General features: G+C 38.3%; 1 non-coding gene and 1 pseudogene across 1 annotated transcript; one reads left to right on the top strand and one right to left on the bottom strand.

The window, feature by feature from the left end:
- Window positions 1-233: 233 nt before the first annotated feature.
- Window positions 234-337, bottom strand: LOC112205323 (U6 spliceosomal RNA). The gene has a single exon (XR_002939218.1). It is a non-coding gene; the product is annotated as a U6 spliceosomal RNA (small nuclear RNA).
- Window positions 338-5,658: 5,321 nt separating this feature from the next.
- Window positions 5,659-13,779, top strand: part of LOC129135432 (putative ankyrin repeat domain-containing protein 20A2) — a 45,081-nt pseudogene continuing 36,960 nt past the window's right edge.

Below are 13,779 nucleotides of genomic sequence, written 5' to 3'. Positions count from 1 at the left end.
GATTTTAATTCCATAATATATAGTATATGTTACTGTGAATACAGTATATGTTTATTCCATAAGTAGCAAATTGACTCATTCAACAATTTTAATAGTTTTCCAGTTGTTTTGTCTTTAGTTTCCCAGGCAAATAATGCTGTTGTCTTCAATCACAGTATTGATTAGTTCATCCCATTCTTCATACTGATCATTATTTTTTGGATATGAAGTAATACAGACTACTGTAATAATAAAAAAAGATGGAACACCTCCCCAATTTGCATGCCATCCTTATGCAGGGACCATGCTAACCTCTGTATTGTTCCAATTTTAGTATATGTGCTGCTGAAGCGAGCACTCCATTTCTGTAAAGCTTACGTATTTTATCTAATATATTTTTATGACAAATTTTAAATATAAAATAGAAATGAGAACAGTGGCATTCATTTGCGTTTTGCAAGTCTTTTGATCCAAACTCAACAGAAAATAGCTAGATTTTTCTGTTTTTGGATTCAGTATGTACTTAAATGCTGTTCTGGCTGACATATATGTAGAAAATCAAGCTTCACAAAATATGTAGTTGGAAAAGGGAAGAATACTATAATAGCCTTTTCAAATAGTTGTGAATATTCTTCAATACTACACAGAAACATGGCAAGTAGTAGTTTCTTAAAGCACAGTTGTGATAGGGAATCTGAAATAATTTCCATGAACTTTTCATCTTCTGCTGGATTAAAATTCACTGGTCTATCACGCACCTTAAATAAATTCTTTAGCTATGCATGGTCTTGTAACATCACACATTTGGAAAATATTAGCTCACTGAGTTATATGGATCTTCAAAATGTTGATGTATTCCATTGTACAATATTTAAAAGTCACATTATTTAATAAAATCACCGGTCTTATTAAAAAGTCTTTAAGTACTGAGAAGTGGGTCAAATTCAAGGTGTAACATAGAAGTTTGCCACAGTTCTAATTTTTACTTGAAGCCTCCAATGATACTTGATATCATTGGTCACAAATACTATCAGTTGTTTTCTTTGATGTGGCAGGCTTACTTCGTTCATTTTTGGGAAAATGACTGCCAAATAACCAAGTCCGAATAACCACTATATGCCTGTCAATTGTTATTTCAAGGCAAAATGTTGTTCCATTAAAGAGGCTTGTTCAGCCCCTTTATGGAAATAATTTTGAAATAATTTCAGAAGTGCTTTCCCTTGATAAAACTCTCATACTTTGGTATGCAGTAAAAACTCTATGCATACTTCTTATTTTGTCACATTGAATATAAAAAAATAAAAAATAAAAAGACATGTTCCCAAGGATCAATTTTAAAAATTAATAATGATTTCAACTGCTTCATGAAATAAAACCCTAGAAAAACTGACCTTAAAAATTGGCAGTGAGGAATATTAGTGCAGTGTGGTGCCACTGCTTTAACTTTTTTGCTAAGGCACCAGAAATTTAATACACCATTGCTTTGCTACTCTCAGTGGAAATGTCAACCAAGCAGAATAGGCAAAAAACATCTCAGTTTGAAAATCGTTTGACCTTGTGGACTCCCAGAAAGGTTTGTAAGACATGTAGGGATTTGTAGACCACACTTTGAGAGCTACTGATGTGGAAGCATCATTTCCAAGCAGCAAGGTGCCATTCTAGCAGTGTATCTGGACTGGCTCCAGGAACCCAGATATAATCAATAAGGTGAGACATTGAATTTACTGTATCATTGAATTTTATTTAATTGTTTTGTATTGAGGAGAACAAACTCATCTTGTGAATCATCAGCTTTCTGTGGTTTTGAAATTACGGAATCTGCTCTTCTCTAGCAAGGGAGAGGGGTCTTCTTCTGCTGGCCCATAGCACTCAGAGCAATCTAGGAGCTCAGATATCTCCCTCTGAGACTCGTCTCTATTTTTGACATAGAAGACTTGCAATGGCTATTAATTCAGCTGCTTCTTAACTCCTAGCATCCTTACAAACAAATATTAATCCTGATTTTCAGCATATTCTGCCTTCTGGCTGCAGGAGGTAAGAGTCTCTTTAAAGACACAGTAGAGGCCTTCTTCTTTCATAGCAGGCCCTAAGCTAATATTTGGGTGACATCCTTCCACTGTAGTTGAAAAACCCAGCCAACATCACTCCTCACAGACATACACACACGTGTGTGTGTGCAAATTGTAGAACTTCTGTAGAATGCATATATATTATATATATATATATATATATATATGTATATGTCAGTGTTTTCTCTTTTACCTGTGCTTCCTCTCAGTCCACCATAGGTGAGAGTCTCAGTAAAGCGATACTGAAGCATAAAAGTGTTCATTACCATCCCATTTATTGTAGCAATGAAAACCCTTTGCCATCTGACTGGCAAGTAACCTAGTTAGAGTATCTCATCATGAAAGTTTGCTTTCTAGAACATTTTGGGTTACTGCAATAATCAAAATTGAACCAATAATTCAAATAAAAATATTTATTTGGTAGGTGATCTCAGGAAGCAAGTCAGTGAGTGAGGAAATAAATTAGAGGAGGGAAAAATAATAAAATATATGTTAATAAGTTGGTTACCATTGTGGAGAACAAGGGCTCAAGTCTACTCTGAATCTCCGAGACACTGTAAAAAGTACCTTACAATTGTCCCATTCGGGGGTGAAGACATGTATGTTGAAAGTTGGTTATCACTGTGCTGAATGAGGTTGGTTAGCATTGTGGGGAACTTCATACATAGGAAGAAGTTGGGATACTTTTCTTTCTTAGGCTGATGGTCACTCTTGGGACTTTGGTCCTTTTCCAGACAGTTCTGTGTATGAGCCAAACCTGCCTCAGTAGCCGGAGAATACCCTCAATCAGATGCCTAAGGTAGAAAACCAAATGTAGAGTTCTTCTTCCCTAAAGTTCTGGGTGAGCTCTGGGAGAGATCTGGGAGGGGCTAAGGAGTATGGGTGGGGCTCTGAAAATATATATCGTAGATCTCTACTTCACATCCACATGCAAACCAAATTCAGGAAGATAAAAGGAAAAATTATAATATGTTTAGAAGAAAACCTTGCAACTGATGGGCCTCTTAGTAGAGAAAGATTTCTTTAAATGGATACAAAAAGCACAAAACATAAAGGAAAATATCCAATGATCTCTCTTTCTTAAAAGGTACCATAAAGAGACTGAATAAAAAATGCTACAAACTTGGAGGAGATATTTGCAATACATGTAAACAAAAAAGGGTTAGTGTGTAGTGTATCTAGATACTTCTGTGAATCAAAAAAGAAAAAAAAAAAGGAAAAGAAAACCCAATAGACAAATGAAAAAAAAAATCAATGAGCACAAACTTCAAAGATGACAAAACAAAAATGTTCTATCAATATTTGAAAAGATATTCAATCTCATTAACCAGGGCAAAGAAAATTAAAACTATAAAATTAGAGAAAATTGAACTATGAGAATGTATCAGGTGCTGGCAAGAATGTGGGGCCACAGAAACTCTCCTTCACTTTTGATGAGGGTGTAAATTGTAACACTTCTGCGGAATGCAGATCGGCATTTCATAGTGAAGTTGAACATGCGTATTTCCTGTGATCTGTCAGTACCACTTATCGCTGTATACCTAAGGAAACTTTTGCACAATAGGATGCGCATGAATTTTTAAAGGACGTGCACTCTTCTGTAAAGAATAGAGCCTTTAAAAATATATCATAAAACTTTGTAAACAAACTGACATAAGGAGGATGTTGAGTTTTGGTTCTGTTTCTTACTATTTGAGTGGACAGTTAGTTACTCAACCTCACTAAACCTCAGTTCCCTCATCAGTAAAATAAAAATAATAGTAATTTTTAACTCATAGGCTTGTTACGAAAATTAAATAATACACGTAATATCCTTATTAATGTGCTTTCTTGTTATTGGCTCAATAAATGTTAATAAAATGAATGATTCTTATTTTCACTATGGAATTCCAGAAAGGACCATTTAAAGAAAAAAGTCATTCTTACTCCTTTGAGATTTTAAGAACTTGTTCAATAGCATTTTAATTTTATTTCTTTCTAGTCACCTGGCCTTAGTAATAGTACCTACCCCACGAGGTTGTCAAGAGAATTAAGTGAGATAAGATACGTAATGTACTTTAAAAGGCTTCTGTGCCTGATGGTAGTCATGCAACCTGTGCAGCCACTGTTATTATTTTTCTATTGTGCAGGACTATTTTCTATGTTGCTAAAATCTATGAAAGTTGAGGGTTACCAAAAAAGTGGGCAAAGGAGACACACAGACACTTTTCAAAAAAAGACATTTATGCAGCCAACAATCATATGAAAAAACTCAACATCACTGTTCATTTGAGAAATGCAAATCAAAACCGCAATGAGACACCATGCATGGCAGGGATATGGCAGGGGACAGGTTAGGGGCAGTATCCGGTGATACACTGCAGGTGGGTGGGGGGCGGGAAAGGGGGTTACAGGGAGGTGATTGGAGGGGGTGGTTTCGGGCGCTGTGGCGGGCCAGACTGCTCATGATAGAGGGGGGCGTTGGGTGCGCTATTGGGGGCTACACTGCCAGCGGCAAGGGACAGTTTGGGGGCGATACCCCACCAGTGGCGGGTGGGGAGGTGTGGTGGGTTGTGGCCACCATTAAGGGGCTGTACTGTGGTCAGTGGGAGCGAGTTAGGGGAGCTATCAGCTGCTGCACTGCCTGTGGCGGGGATCAGGTTTGGTGCGCTATCGGGACCATATTCTCGGTAGTGGCATACGGGTTAGGGGAGCTGTCGGGGGCTAAGCCGTCCACGGGGGGTGCGGGTTGGGTGCGCTATCCAGGGCATCATACCCCGCGGCTGGGGAATGGTTGGGGGTGCTATCCGCTATCTGGGACTGCATTGCCCATCGTGGGGAGCGGGTTGGGGGCCTTAAGGATCCCTGGCTGCACTATTCACGGCGGGGATCAGGTTGCAGCGCTTTCTGGGGCGTCACTGCCCGCGGCAGGGGTGTTGGTTGCGGGTCCAATCCGTGGCTGCATTGCCCACGGCAGGGGGCAGGTTGGGGGAGTTATCTGGTGCTGCAGCGTCTGAGGCGGGGACGGGTTGGGGGAGCTATTGGGTTCTACGCTGCAGCGGCGAGGGGAGGGTGTTAGGGGCGCCATCCCGGGGCCAACAGCGGGCGGCGGGTTAGGGGCGCTATCGGGGGGGGGGGGTGCCCTGAAGGACACTCCGGTGGCCGCGAAGTGCCCTTGCCTGCACCCGATCTCCCTTCCGAGGAGAAGCAGGGCGGGCCGCAAGGGCAGACAGACCCTCCTCCTCAGGCCGGGCTGGCTGCGCGCGTGCGATTCTGGGGCCGCCAGGCGAGCCCAGTAGAACCGGCGAGCCCAGCAGCGCCCGCCCGCAGCTGCAGCCCCACCTGCCAGCGCGTGCCGCTTCCCAGCGACTTCCGGGAGCCCGGCGGCCACCGCGGTGCAGGCGCGCGCCCAACGGCTTTGCCAGGCTCACTCGGTCTGAGAGGTCGGAGGCTGCGAGTGTCGCTGCTGAAGGCTGTGGTGGACCGGGCTGGATCGCGGATTTTGGATTAGATAATAGATTTGGGATCGCGGATTGGTGGTTGGATCGCGGATTTGGGGTTGGATCGGGGATTTGGGGTTGGATAGGGGATTTGGGGCTGGGTCGGCGGGGGCGGGGGGGGAGGTGAAAAGGTGACAGGGAGCTGCCCCCTCTCAAGAGCCGGTGGTTGGGAGTCTGAGAAGTCACCACCATGAAGTTGTTCGGCTTCGGGAGCCGCAGGGGCCAGACGGTCCTGGGCTCCATAGACCACGTCTACACGGGTTCCGGGTACCGAATCCGGGACTCCGAACTGCAGAAGATCCACAAGGCGGCTGTCAAGGGCGACGCCACGGAGGTGGAGCGCTGTCTGGCGCGCAGGAGCGGAGACCTTGACGCCCTGGACAAGCAGCAAAGGTAGCGGGGGCTCAGCCCGGGGTGGGAGGGGGTCCCCAGGCACGGCTTTCCGGCAGCCCCTGGGACGGGGCCTTGCAGGGCGCCGGGCACCCTCTGAGCGGCGGAGCCAAACGGACCCTCAGCTGTTTTCCATCCCTTATAATTCCCTGGCTGGAGCACTTGGTGGAGAATTTGAGTGATTTAACTCACAAATTTAAGCATATACAGTGTTGTTATTTTTAACGTACACGTTTAAAACATGGTTTATATACATTATAGGAGGTGCCTAATGAGAGAACTCATTTCCCTCTCAAAAATACCGTGAGTTATTTTCAGTAGGTGAAAAGTTCTCAGATAAAACTGTCCGTTTTACATCCGTATCCCCCTGTGTAGGTAGGTTCTTTACTGAAGGTTCTTAGAGAGAAACTTGGAAGGGTGAGGTGGGTTCTGTGTTCTTGAATGGGAAGGCACATTTTTCCCAAAATGTGAGCTCTTTCTGTGTTAATCAATTTTACATAGACCGAATGGAAATATCAAGGTTTTAAGATTTTTGTATGACACCTGCTGTCTTTCGCTATTGTGATGACATTTTAAAAAATTTCATAATGGAGTGAAAAAACACTTGCTCCTCTAGATATCAAAGTGTGCTATTAATTTCTACAATTAATTGTTTACTAACAGCTGAAAAGACAGATAAACGCATGGAACAGAATAGGCAACCCAGAAACACTGAAATTATGTAAGATATACATAAGGATTGATGAGTAGGAAAGGATGAATTATTAATAAAAAAAAGTTTGCTGTTTGAAGAAAACTAATGAAATTTTATGTCACAAAGTTCCTGATGGAATACAGATTGAAATTTTTACATATGCAAATGAGTAAAGTACCAGAAGAAAACACAAACGCTTATTTTGCAGGTACACTTTATGTTGACAAAAGCCTTCCTAAGAATGACCTCATAAGCAGACATTCTGAAGGTTGATTTAGCAAACTAAAAATTAAAACTGCCTGTGTTTCAGAAAAAAAAACAACAAAAGAGAACTTACTTGAAAAATATTAACTATATTATATGTATATTCAGATGAAAAGTATGTTTTCATTTTATAGGGAATTCATTATATATATATATTTTTTGAGTCAGAGTCTCACTTCTTTGCCCAGGCTGGTGTCCAGTGGCACAATCTTGGCTCACTGCAAACTCTGCCTCGCGGGTTCAAGCAATTCTCCTCGCTCAGCCTCCCAAGTAGCTGGGATTACAGGCAGGTGCCAGCATGCCTGGCTAAGTTTTGTATTTTTAGTAGAGAGGGGTTTCACCATGTTGGCCAGGCTGGTGTCGAACTCCTGAGCTCAAGTGATCTGCCTGCCTCGGCCTCTCAAAGTGCTGGGATTACAGGCATGAGCTACGGTGCCCGGCCTATATTGTTTATTATATATCGTATGATATATATATTACTGATACATATACCATATATATTACAGATATAATCTGTTATATATTTATCAGTTATGTATACACATTGGATGAAAAGTTGTATGTATGTATACACATTAGATGAAAAGTACATTTTCATTTTACAGGGAATTCTTTCAAATCAAATCATCAAAAACTCTAAAATTGGGCAAAGTACTTTTTTCCAGATCTACAAGTTACTTGTGTATGTAGGAAAAAGTCCTTCACTTTTCTGGTATAAGAATTTAAATTAAAAGAGGAATGAAACAGTTTTCTATCCACAATATTTGTGAGGATGTTTTACACTCTTGCTTAAAGTCTAAGTTGCTGATTACTTTTCAAATAGGTAATTCGGTGGTAAGTACTACATTTAAAAAATATGTATGCCCTTTACCCATCAATTCCGTTATACCAAAACACACGTAGAAAATAAACATACATGCACTTTATTTTTTGCAACACTTCTTTTAAAAAGAACCCATAGAATGGATCCTATAAATAAATTTCAGTTGCATCCGTAGGATGGAATAATATGTGACCATTGAAGGTGGCAATAGATACAGAAGTACATTGATGTGCAAAGATGTATTTTGTTATAGCTAGCGAGGAAAAAAAATCAGTTAAATTATACATACACACAAATATACTATGGTCTTGTTTTAGCAAAAAATATGTACAAAATATAAAATTTGTGATTTCTGAGCAATTGTATTTTAAGTAAAGTTCCTTTCCTTTTTCTTATCTGTGATTGCTGCAGTGAGCATGTACAAAACTTGTAGTAAAGTTTATTAATAAAGGAATAATCCTTGGGAAGAGAGGAATATGAATCTTACAATATTAAAAATAATTTCTCGCTTTCTATTTTTTATTATTTTGTGTATTGTTATCTTCTTTGAACTTTTAGCCTCTTCAGAAGTAAAAAGGGAATGTTTTTATCTGTTTCCAGATTTTATTATCTGTATATGTTATTATGTACATGTTTTTCTTATATAGTCACTCAATTTATGCAAACAATGATAGATTAGTAATTTCATTTTAATTGTATTCTTTAAAAATAAAAATAACATAAATAATTACTATTGCAAAAATATTGCTTTATAGGAGTTTATTTAAAAATATCGATCTCCCCAACTGTATTTATCCATTCTTTCATTCCATTTATTCATCAAACATAACCTGAGTACCTGTTATGTAGCAGACATATTCTACTATCTCTCAGGACGCTTCTATCCTTAAAAACTTCATGTTTACCTGCCCTGCCTGCACAAGCTGAGAGATTTAAAATAGGAATATTGGGACTTAATCTCCTTGAAACTTTGTGTCCCACCTTTCAAACAAAAGCATTTCTGAACTTAGAAAATAGTAGAAGATAACCTTTAACTGCTCTTTGAAAAGTTTACCAGTCTTAAATACTAATATTAATCATTGGAAAGTGTTATTTGCATATATTCTGTAAGTATTATAAGTATTGAATAAAATGAACCATATGTATTCATTTGAATCATGAGTTTCCTTTGGCTTCAATTTGTTTGAAAATGAAGGAATTAATTTTTTTAAAAAATGCATTGTTATTTCAGTGCTCTTTCCCCATAGTACCTTTAAGAACTAAAATGTATTTGAGTGCCAATTATATGCCTAGAACTGCCCTAGACCTGCTGAGTATACCATATTCTACTTAATGTAAGGTCTCATGGATTGTGTGATACCCCGCTATTTTATATATCAATAAGATAATTTTTAAAATGCTACCAATTATAGTTATAATAATATAAGTGGCATTCCAATGTCAGAGGTATTAAAATGTGACCTACTCTTTAAGCCATCCTGCAAAGTAGGTATAATTGTATCTTTTACCTAATTAAAATGTTTTTGTTAAGTAGTAATAGTAACAATTATAATACCTGGCTGAGTGCAGTGACTCACACCTGTAATCCCAGAACTTTGGGAGGCTGAGGTGAGAGGATTGCTTGATGCCAGGAGTTTGAGACCATCCTGGGCAACAAAGTGAGATTCTTACTCTACAAAAATTTTTAAATAAATAGCTGGGCATGCTGGTGTGCATCTGTAATCCCAGCTGCTCAGGAGGCTGGGGATGGAGGATCGCTTGAGCCCAGGAGTTCCAGGCTGCAGTGAGCTATAGTTGCATCATTGCACTCCAGCCTGGGCAAAAGAGTGAGACTTTGTCTCAAAAAACAAAAATCTTACAATTATTGAGTTGTTGTAGGAACTATTCTAAATACATAGCTTCTCATTTAAGCATCACAGTGGTATCCTATGAGATAGCTACTATTGTCATCTTCATTAATGAGGAAGTTGAGGCACAGAAAGGCTAAGAAATAGTTGGCAAGTGACAGGATTTAAAGTAGGACTCAAATCCTAATTGAACTGAATCCAAAGACTGAGCTCTTTCTATTCAGATAGGCTGCTGTTTTCATTAAGGCAGTGAGCAATAAGAGCTAGTAAGTATTGTACTTTCTTCAAAAAAATAAGTATTTGTTTTGAAGGCAGAGGAAAAACATGCTCTTCAATTTTTACAGTTACATGAATGATTGTATGTTTTGAGATGTTGCACTACAGTTTCCTAAGAAGTCCTCTTACTCTCGTAGAACTGCTCTACATTTGGCCTGTGCCAGCGGCCATGTGAAAGTGGTCACTCTCCTGGTTAGCAGAAAATGCCAGATTGATATCTGTGACAAAGAAAATAGAACACCTTTGATACAGATATATTAGAGCCAACTCTTTTAGCATGACATGGATTTGATTTGCATACATAGAATTAAAATAAATTGATCTCATTTAAATATAACTATTTGGTGAAACCTGTGGAATGTGTATTTTGAATTTCTTAGAGTTTACAATCTATTTCTTGGTCTAATACGGACAGGCTGTCCGTTGCCAGGAAGAGGCTTGTGCCGTTATTCTGCTGGAACATGGCGCCAATCCAAACCTTAAGGATATCTACCGCAACACTGCTCTCCATTATGCCACGTGTAGTGAGAGCACCTCACTGGCAGAAAAACTGCTTTCCCATGATGCAGATATTGAAGCACTGGACAAGGTATAGATCAATCAATTTTCTTCTCAAAATATTTGTTTTAACGTTGACATAGGTAAGGGTCAATTTTTTGTATTTGGAAGCTCAACCATTCCCTGAATGCAAATGCAAATTATTTTGAAATAATTGTCTAAGATTTTATTTTAAATATTGATACTTTTAAAGGAGCATTAAAGGGTACAGCTTTATAAAATGCACTTTGGAAAATATTTGTGAATTTGTTAAAGGTAAAACCTTTTCAACCTTTTTTCTGTGCAGGGTTATTCTTTCCTTCCCCGCCCCCCCCCCCCCACCACCACCAATTAGTGTAAAACAACACAGGAAAGAAATTATGCCCTGGAAATAGGCTTTATCTTAAAACTCAAAACAAAACTAAAGCAACTTACAATAAGTGGACATGTTGCTGCTGCTGATAATTTTCTGAAAAACTGATGTATCATCTCTCAGTGGCACAAGAAGCCTTAAGAGGGGAAAATGGGAAGGGAAAAGGAGAGCAATCAGAAATATGCAGGTCACTTGGAAATTAGGTAATGAGGGAAAATGCCAAGAAGAGTTTTTTTTTTTTTTCTCTTAGTTTATTGTTCTTCCAGTTTATGTGTTGAGACAAGGTGCTCTTTAGCTTTGGGTCTAATAATTTTTGGTTTGAAAATGAGAGTGAGTTGAAACTTACCTAGAGATTAATTTTAGGAGGACTCTGAGGAAACTAGATTGGCAGTGAATATGTGGTGATGAAGTGAGAAAAACTTCAGCAGAAGGTGGAACAAATTATTAACTGACTTATTGTCCATCCTGGCAGAAACAGCCACTTAGATAAGAGTCTAAAGACTCCTCTCAAACCTAGAATGTCTTGGTGGGAAGGTGGGAGATAAGGAGCTTATAAATAGCAAAATCAAGTGGGATTTTGAGTTTACTTGTCTCTTTTCTACCCATACCCAGGAAACTTAACTGGAGCTTTAATAAATGACACTATCTCTTACTCTTTTCTCTTTTTGGCCACATGTCCAACTGATAAAGGGAATTAGCCATGTGGGTGAGAGATGAGACTGAAGTGATTGCTGCACTAATTCTCAGAATTGTGCATTACAGTGACCTGAGGACATTTTGTTAAAAATCCACAATTGTAGGCTTTCCCCTGAGGATTTTGATGTAATACACCTAATAAGGTCTGAATATTTTTAAAAACGTTTTCTTGAAGCTAGGCACAGTGACATGTTCCTGTAGTCCCAGCTTGAGCCTGAGTTTCAGTTCAGCTTGAGCAACATAGCGAGACTTGCCTCTAACAACAATAACAGCAAAAAAATAAACAAACAAAAAAAAAAACCCTCAAGGTTTGGATACACTCCTGATTAAGAACCCCAGAATAGATAATTGCAACCTATAAATTTCTGTATCTCAGAAACATAAGAAATCTCTAGAAGAATTGACGTTTGATAGGTGCTACTTCAAAGTTCTCCTTTTCAGTAATATTAGCCTGACTTATCTGTCTTTCTCTACGTCTGTGACTGGGAAGTGAAAGGAAATATTATTGGCAATATCTCTCAGCTTACAGAATAACACCTTTTCCTTCCCACAATTAATCATTCACTACCATTCAGAGTCTTTAGAAATTTGCTTATGGGTAATCTTTCAATAGGTAGAGGCTGATCCTTTCATGATTTGATGTCCCTTTGTCACCATGCAGGTGATTATGTGTCAACAAATGTTCATTACAAGTTGGGCTTTCTCAATTAGAATAGTAGCAAATCCTAAACTATTTTTTTTAGTTGAAGTTGTATTATGAACTAGCTCAGTATGTTTGTTAAGTTTATAGAGCTTTAGCATAACCAAAATGTCAGTTTTAAACACTGAAGTCCATGGAGTTAATAAAAATACAGATATGAATTCTTTTAATAATTTAGTTTTAGCAGTCCTATGAACCAATTATCTATTTGGTTAACAATCTGGGAAAATTATATACAAATATATTTTAAATGAATAAATGTTGGAAAAATTCTTGAAGCAGGTATTATGAGTCTTTTTTTAAGCAATTTTTATTATATATGAGAGTCTGATTTTTTGGTAAAACATGATGCTAGAGAAAGAAAATATTTTACATGCAAATACTTGGATTATACACAACCATTTAGTAACACTTTAATAGCGAATATAAAAACACAAGGGCTATATTCTAATGTGGTACACAGATTTGTTTGTTTGCCTCTGTAAGTTGAATCAACATGTAAAATTTAGAAGACTGGTGTAGATATCTGGACTTCAGGCTTATTCTAAAAAATCAAATCTGGTGTCCCCTGAGTTTCTATCACTGTTTGGTCTGCTGTGCAGAGGTTGCCCCTTTAGAAAAGGCATGTATTCTCCAGTTTGCTACTGTGCCCACCTTAGTACTTCCTTAACTCAGGCAACCTTCCTTTGTCCTTGTAAGTATTTGAGTTTACAACTCCTATGTTATAGTATATTTCGATACAGATTTCAAGGTTTTTAAGTCAGCACGTATTTGTTATAATATATAGTCTATAGAGTATATAAATCCCTCAGTTATGGAGTTGAATTTTAGAATTTAGAAGTTTTTGAAACTCTTTTCTTTATATATACCACAAATAATTCTCTGCCCATAAGAATGCCTAGAAGCCTTTTTAGGTTATTCCTGGTTATAGTTGGATAATTTATGAATATTGCAGATATTACATCTTTCTCCTCAGTGCTCTTCCTTAGAAATGCAAGTGACTTACTGGCTTTTATTATGCCAGAAATAATTCATATGGATCAGTATGAGAATTTTTTTGATAAGCCATTATGTTTTTATTTTGGATTTATATTTTGTCTAAAATAAAAAATAATTTTAAGTAGCCCTTTAAGTGGAAGCCAATAAAAATGGATTTAAAAAGTAGAGCTGCCCTGGGGTCCCGGGATTACCATTATAATTAGAATAATATTTCTTACTGAGCTTTGGTTTTTTAAATATTTGTTCTTAAGTTTTTTAAACCTATTTCTCTTACACAGAACATACTGAGCTTTCAAACAGTAAAGATAAAAATCTATTCTCTTGTATTAGGGAAAAAACCCATGGACTATTTAATAATAAGGAAAATAAGTGCATTTGAAGCCAATCTCTCTTAATTCAAAGCTCATCTCCATAGTGACCCATTTGGAGCAGGAGTGCCTGACATTCGCATCTGGGATCCTGACACCATTGATAGAAGTGAATCAAGCAAGTTCGTACCACCCAGAAAAAACCTCCACCTGCATTGGGAAGCTCTGGCAACTGTACCCCTAAAACTCTTAATTCCTCAAATGTTAATGTTTGCCCCAAATAGTATTGTCAAATGGGGATTAGGTAAAATTCAAGAGATTTCTTGATTATTGGACATAACATAC

This window comes from Pan troglodytes, chromosome 14 (genome assembly GCF_028858775.2).
Source record: "Pan troglodytes isolate AG18354 chromosome 14, NHGRI_mPanTro3-v2.0_pri, whole genome shotgun sequence".
NCBI classification, from domain to species: domain Eukaryota; kingdom Metazoa; phylum Chordata; class Mammalia; order Primates; family Hominidae; genus Pan; species Pan troglodytes.
Note: the sequence above shows the minus strand (reverse complement) of the source record. Positions and strands in the feature narration are given on the sequence as shown.